The sequence below is a fragment of the Neltuma alba genome, unplaced genomic scaffold (genome assembly GCF_004799145.2).
Source record: "Neltuma alba isolate B1F8T4 unplaced genomic scaffold, ASM479914v2 tig00010857_pilon, whole genome shotgun sequence".
Taxonomy (NCBI): domain Eukaryota; kingdom Viridiplantae; phylum Streptophyta; class Magnoliopsida; order Fabales; family Fabaceae; genus Neltuma; species Neltuma alba.
The window spans coordinates 157960-165098 of NW_021635651.1; positions in this window are offsets into that span (position 1 = coordinate 157960).

The window sequence follows — 7139 nt, forward strand, 5'->3', positions numbered from 1 at the left end:
ATTATGAGATTTCCAAGTTAAAGTATTATTTTTGTGTTATTTTCTCTTTTCATTTAATAGTATTGGATATCTTTTTTTTTTAAGAAAGTTTAAAATCATTGTAATATTTTCTCCCTATAGCTAAAAATGTTAAGAATCAATGTCACTGTTTTAACTAACAGAAAGGATAATCTTATTATGATCTTAAATTTTTGAGGCAAATTTGTTTTTAAAAAAAAAATTCGAATGCCCAACAGTTACAAATAAAAATTTTTTGGATAAATTTGCACAATGACCCAAAATTTTGTATTAGTTTAAGATATGGGCATGTTTGATTATATTTTTAAGAACTATTTTGTGGGAAATTTAAAAATATCTAGAAAATAGTAACTTAAATAATAAGGGAAATTATCTTGACAAAGTTTTCATTTAGTGGCATTGGTTACCTAAATTTTTTTTTTTACAAACTTATTTTGAAAGTTTAAAATCGTAACCATATTCTCTACTACAGTTAAAATATTAACCATCAACGTCACTATTTTATCTGTTAATGTTAGTTTTTTTTTTATAATATGAGTAATATTGCTAGGATTTTAAATCTTTTAAGCAAATTTGTAGCCAGACAAATTTTCAGACACCAGTACTTTTGAGTAAAACTTTTCAAACAAATTTGCACCATAACCCAACATTTTATATTAGTTTAAGATATGGATATGTTTGAATCTTTTTCTTTTTCTTTTTTTTATGAAGAAGGACAAAATTCCATTACCAATAAATGAGTTGTTAGTTGTAACTAGTCTAAAATGCAGAAAATAGATTAAAATCTAACTTTTGGAAAGAAGAAAAATAAGTGCATTCTAAAATAATTAATTCAAATAGGGAGAGAAGCCTTAAAATGTCTTGCACTATGACTTTGGCAATCAAAGGGCTCAAGTTTTGGTTATTGATAAATTGCTTTCTAATGCAACGAATTTTGAGCTCAGATAGCTATTGATTTTGTTGTATGGACCAAGATATTAACCCTAACATCATTTCACATAAACATTTTAGATAGAAAGATGGATCATCCCAATTTTTGTTTCTCCACTGAATTGTGAAACACGCTTGTTTATTGTACAAGAGAATGCCCAAACAATGAGTTCTTGTAGATTTCCTCTTTAATTTATGAAGAATAATGTTCTATTATTGCCAACTAAAGGAGGAGATTTCTCTTATTTCAATTCTATTGATTTTTGGTTGGTCAGAATTATCCATGCAATTGAAGGCCATATTTGTAAAACCTAGGTAAGATTTGATCTCCTGAATAACCTTGGAAGGGTCTATTGATCCTCCTTGATGAAGAATAAGATTCCTTTTATACCAGATAGTATTTAAAAGAACAATAATACCCTTGCTAATAAGAGGATTTTGATAAACAAAGAGTTCCCTAAAATGTCTTTTAGCCAATATTTGAAATTATCAAATGTGAAGGAGTCAATTTGAAGGGATAAGGCATCAAACCATACTACTTTAGTGGATAGGCAATTGATGAATAAATGTTTCAAAGATTCATTCGCTATACAACTAAATAGACAAAGACCAGAGACTTTGATATAATGGCAATTTAGAATCTCTAAAATTGTGATTGCTTTGTTTATGAGTTTCTATTGGCCCTTTCGAGATTTTAGAGAAGTTTGGGAAGTTGCTTACTAGATTGCTTTGCTCGTGCATCTGTCTAATGTGCATGACATATTCCACTGTCACAATTGAAGAAGTATCAGCTCGATCTGTTTCACATCATAGAACTTGAGGAGGTGGAGTTGTATGAGAATCTAACCTATAAAGCTGAGTTGGAGAGAATTCTGGATGTGAGGGACAAATAGCTGCAGAATAAGACCATCTGACTTGTAAAAGTCTTTTGGAAGGATATGACCCTAGGTAATGCCACCTAGGAAAATGAGCAATGGATACAGCTCGAGTACTTGAATTTGTTTTCTTGGTTTGTTTCTTGTTGTTTTCCCTTGTCTTATTGTCTTTTATATGTATGATTGGATAACATCCTAAAAGGTGGGGAGAGTTGTAACATCCTAAAATTTTCTAAGCCAAGGTTTAGTGATATTTAATCTTGACTAGGGGGAAACCTATTGTTTAGGTTATTTGAGGCATAAAAATACAAAGGATGATGATTGGAAGCTATGTCTTTTAGACTCTTTAGGGTAGTCTTGGAATTTAGAGATTTTAAAGAGCCAAACAATAACATTTATAATGATTTTTTTGCATTTGAAAGTAGACACGTTAGTCTTTTTAAAGAATCCTAATTTACAAATTTTGGAAATGTATAGAATTAATTATGAATTTTTGATGTTAAACTACCCATTACTTATAAAATTTTGAGCAATTTTTGTAAATCATAATTTTCAAGGAATTAATGATAATATTTTTGGATGATCCTTTCCACATTGAAAACTAGATATCTAAAGCTTTTCAAAGAGTCCTAATTTATAATTTTTGGATATTTGTGGAATTAGTTGTGAATTTTTGAAGTCAAGTCATCCTGTTCGTGTTGTTGGACACAGATAAAGGAGCCATTAGCCACAACGAACATGCAAAATCTGCTATAAGTTAGATCTAAAAACATGAAAAACAAAAGGGGTTTGGAGAGATGACAACTTGGGCTTTGTTAGGGCTTTGATTCTTGACCTGGGGGAGCATGTTTGAGGTTTCTAAAACCCCAATAAGTGATTCTAACCTCTTTTCTATCAATGTTTCTTAGTTTTTTTAGATTTAAAGTTTTGGAAATCTTGTGTTTGCGTAGAATTTTGAAATAGTCTGAAGTTTGACTGAATATTTTGAGTTCAAATGAGTTCTTGGGACTAGATTAAATGTTTAATCGGTTTAATTTTCTTGGATTTGGAGTTTTGAGGATTTTGGAGCTAGGGTTCATGATTTTTGGAAGGTTTATGATGGTTAATGATAATGTCATGATTCAAATGAGTTTTGATGATTGGGTTACACTAATGGGAGTTAGAATTGATGTTTAATCGGTTTAGAATGTTGATTTCACTTGATTTTCATATTTGAGTATTTTTTATGATGAACCCTAGATTAAGAATTTATAGCTTTTGATCAATTGATGTAATTGGGAGTTAATTAAGGTTTCCTTTGAGTTATCAGAACTTTTGAGATGGTGTATTGAGTTAGGATTTTAAGACCTCAATTATCATTGTTAATCACCTTATTAGTTATCAACTAATATGTGATGATCGTGTATTTGTGTAGGCTATTTGTGATAGGTATTTTTGTGCATAAGACGTCTTGTTTGTGATAATCAATCCTTGTATATGCTAATATGTTGTTTATAAGTAGTTTTGTTACTTTGAAAGATACGTTAGTATACACTTAAAATTATGTTGATATAATAGAATTAATTAAGTCATGTGGACCTAGATTTTGAAAATACAATACTTTGAGTTCATGATATCATGTTATTACTATGGGTTTTGATTTGAAAATGGATGACGTGATTTGGAATTGATAGAATGCATTCTTGATCATAATGCATACAATGGGAATTGGTAAGTGATCTATGTCTATTAACATGATAGTACCTCCGTTAATACATGATAGTTGGCTCCTTATATTGCCCCAAAGTGAGAAACACGCTTATTGGTTTAATTTTCAAAGTGAGGGATAGGCCTCAAGGATTCTTTATATTCCCTATAGTGAGGGACCACCTTCTTAGCTCTTTCTCTCAGAATGAAAGATTGGCCTTTTAGGTTTTTACTTCCCCTACTATGGGGGAAGGAGGTTATAGGAATTGTATGTGTATAATGGCATTTGGTTTATGAACTGTAAGTTTAGAGAACCAATGTACAAGTTTGAGAACTATTGTTATATGAGATATTCTTTATGTTAATATACTCTTTCATAATTGCTTCACTTGACACCTCACAAGTACATATTGATATATAAGATAAGCTAGACCATTGGTTACTGAGCCTTATGTCTCATCCCTTGGCTATTAATGTTTTCAGGTGAAAGTTCTAGGGTTATGCCACCAGAAAAAAATCCAGATGCCTAAGCTTTTATAGCTTCTTGTACTGCCTCCCTGCTTTTTGTATGTGATGATGGGTTGTACATTGCCATCTAGGGCCCCTTCTTTTGCATACTCTATGTCGTTCAGATATTTGAATTTTGACTTGTACTTTATTCACCAGATTGTTGTTGTTAAGTACTGGTAGTAGGCCGAAAGCCTTTATGCTTATACATATAGTTATTATGGATCCACGTTGACTAATATGTTATGTTATGAGAATTATTCAATAACTTGGTTGTGAAACAGGCTTTGGTTTGCTATTCCTAAATTTGATGCTTAGAGGCCCATTTGAGATGTTTAAAAACTTGTTAATTGTATTAAATAGGCTTATTTCTTATTACGACAGTGGTATTGGCATAGTGATTGTAGTGACACAATGGAGAGTACAATGGCAGTGTGTTCAGCAAAGTGAATTGTTGGCCAAGGAAGACTCACGAATAGAGGGTTCATGATATGCATTATGGATTGATAATAGGTGAAAAGGAGTGATGATCATGATTTGCAAGTATTAGGGTATCAATGGACTAGGACTCTGAGGGGATACCTAGTTGATCCTTTAGAAATGTGGTAGCCGTCAAGCCTTACCCAAGGCTCTCTTGCTAGATTCTTCCCTTTCTCTTGCTCCATCATCATCTTTCTTTAATATTGAAATCAATCATTAAAAGAGTTAAAAACTTTTTTTTTAATCACACCTTACTTTTAGAATTTTTTATACATCAAATACAAGTAATTAGAACCACTTATCAAGTCATTAACTTGAGAAAATCCAAATTGTAAATTTTTCTTTCTCAAGTTACTAATAACTTGTAACCCTAAAATAAGGCAAACTTTAAAAAATCATAACTAATTCTAAAAAAATCAAAACGAAGTGTTTCCGAGTTCTATTTAAAGCTCTCTTGCTTCTCTTCTAAGGAAAAATAGTCACTGGATGTGTCCTCTTTTAGGCTAAATAGTTGCTATTCATTTGGTCATTTTCTAATTTTTCAATATTTTTGCCTAACTTTGGATAGGCATAACTTTCAGTGTAGATGCTCAAATTGGACAAAATACCCCTCATTTTAAATCTAAAAATGGCTCTAATTGAATACCAAATCTCATGACCAAACGCAATAATTTGTTCATAATTTTGTATAGAAAAAAATTGGTCAATTTAATGTCATTTCTATCTATTAGCTACTTCAACTTTGCATACTAAGCCCATAACCCCTCATATTAACCATCTACACATGAAAATAGGCATCATAGCAAGTTTTAATACAAATATACATCAAAATATTTCACAAGGTCATTCGTACAAGTCAAACTACAAAATTTCACAAAACTATTTCAACCATATCATGGCATAGCAAAATATAACATACACATAGCCCATATACAATGCAAGTCGATATAGAAATTGTAAATGCTTGCTACCTATTGATGAACTTAGCCTCTTGTCTTCAAGTTCCCCCCTTGCTATTTCCCCTTCTCCTTTGATGCAAAGCCTATTGGTAAACAATAGGACATCACACATTACTAACTTATCCAATTTCAATTATCAACATAACCCTTAACCCTTTTTTTTTTATTTTTGGGTTATTGTTTCTAACTTTGATTCAATAAATCCCTTAGTCTTTTCCTACATAATTTTCTATGTAGATTCCATATTTCAACTTAGATTTATAAAAGATCCAATCCTTCCCTAGAGAACTATACTTGGCTGAATTGTAGGGTTAGAAGCTCCAAAATTTCATTTTCAATTATAATGCTTCCAAACATCCTTTCTTGGTATTCTCCTACGCCATTTCATCATTTAAATACAATGGAAGCATCAAGTCAATTTGAATCACCTCTAACCCCCACTTTTCAACTTGGCCGAAAGATATACATAAGGTTAGGAGGTTGGATTTTCTTCCATAAATCAATTATAACCATCAATTCCTAGTTCTTTCTATTGCTTGCACATTGTTCCAACCCTTTAGCTATACTTCTCTATTTTTTCAAAAATTTGGGCAGCATTTTCCCTTAGGAAAAAGCCACCATACCTTCAAGAAAATCATCTCAAAACAATCCCAAATAATTCCAATTCACAGGTCCTAATCATAGCTAAATAATTCACAAAGGGAATGGAAGCTTACTTTGATGGTAGCTTGGTCTTGTTTGAACTTCCACTCACTAGAATTCCCTTTCTCTCTCCTAAAGTTTATGAGCAAAACATTCCCTCCTCAAGTACTCTTGTTGGCTGAAATGTGAGGGGGGAGGAGGGGTATTTATAATGCTCCCATTAACTCTTAACCCTTAAAGTTTCATGGAATTACAAGGGTTAAGTGGCTAAATCTCAACCCTCCAATTTTCTCTCCATAACACATGGACAAATCTTAAGCTCGGAGGCTTGTGATCTTGCCATGTAAGAGGGTGATGTCATGGTGCTTATATCATGATGTTATGTCATCCAAGATTAAGTAGCTTAATCCTTGGTTAACTTTCTTAATCACCTTCTAGAAACAAGGTTTACTACATAATTAATCTTCCATGCATGCCTTCATAAATTGGAAAAATTCCAACCATGTCCTTGACTTAAAAATGGAGCCAAAAATCATAAAAAATCAAGGGAAAATTTGATATGAGGGGATTGTATAGACTGGCTAGAAACAAGTATAGGATGGAATGTGATCCCAAGAGAACCTACCTCTTATAACCCCAAACACAAAAAACCAAACATATGATTGAGATAGGACCCTAAGAGAACCTGTCTCTTACAGCCATAGCTATGAAAGCACCACAAGATTGATCACTCCCTTGATACCATTAGAGTATTCTCTAAAGAATACGAGGGTGCAAGCAAGACTCACACAAAGAGAAATAAAATTCTCATATTATTAATTATTCAAATCATCTCCCTTTGAAAAGAATACATACTAAATTATTTATAGACTAAAACCCTTAGAAACCGTAATTGACAATCTAAGCCCTAAAAGCCCATTATAAGCTATTAGAGCCTAAAACACTAACTAAATAAAATGCATAAAAAATAGATGCAAAAATACAATAAAATTAGGAAACTCAAAAAACCTTCGAGAGTACTCTTACTTACTGGTCAAAATAG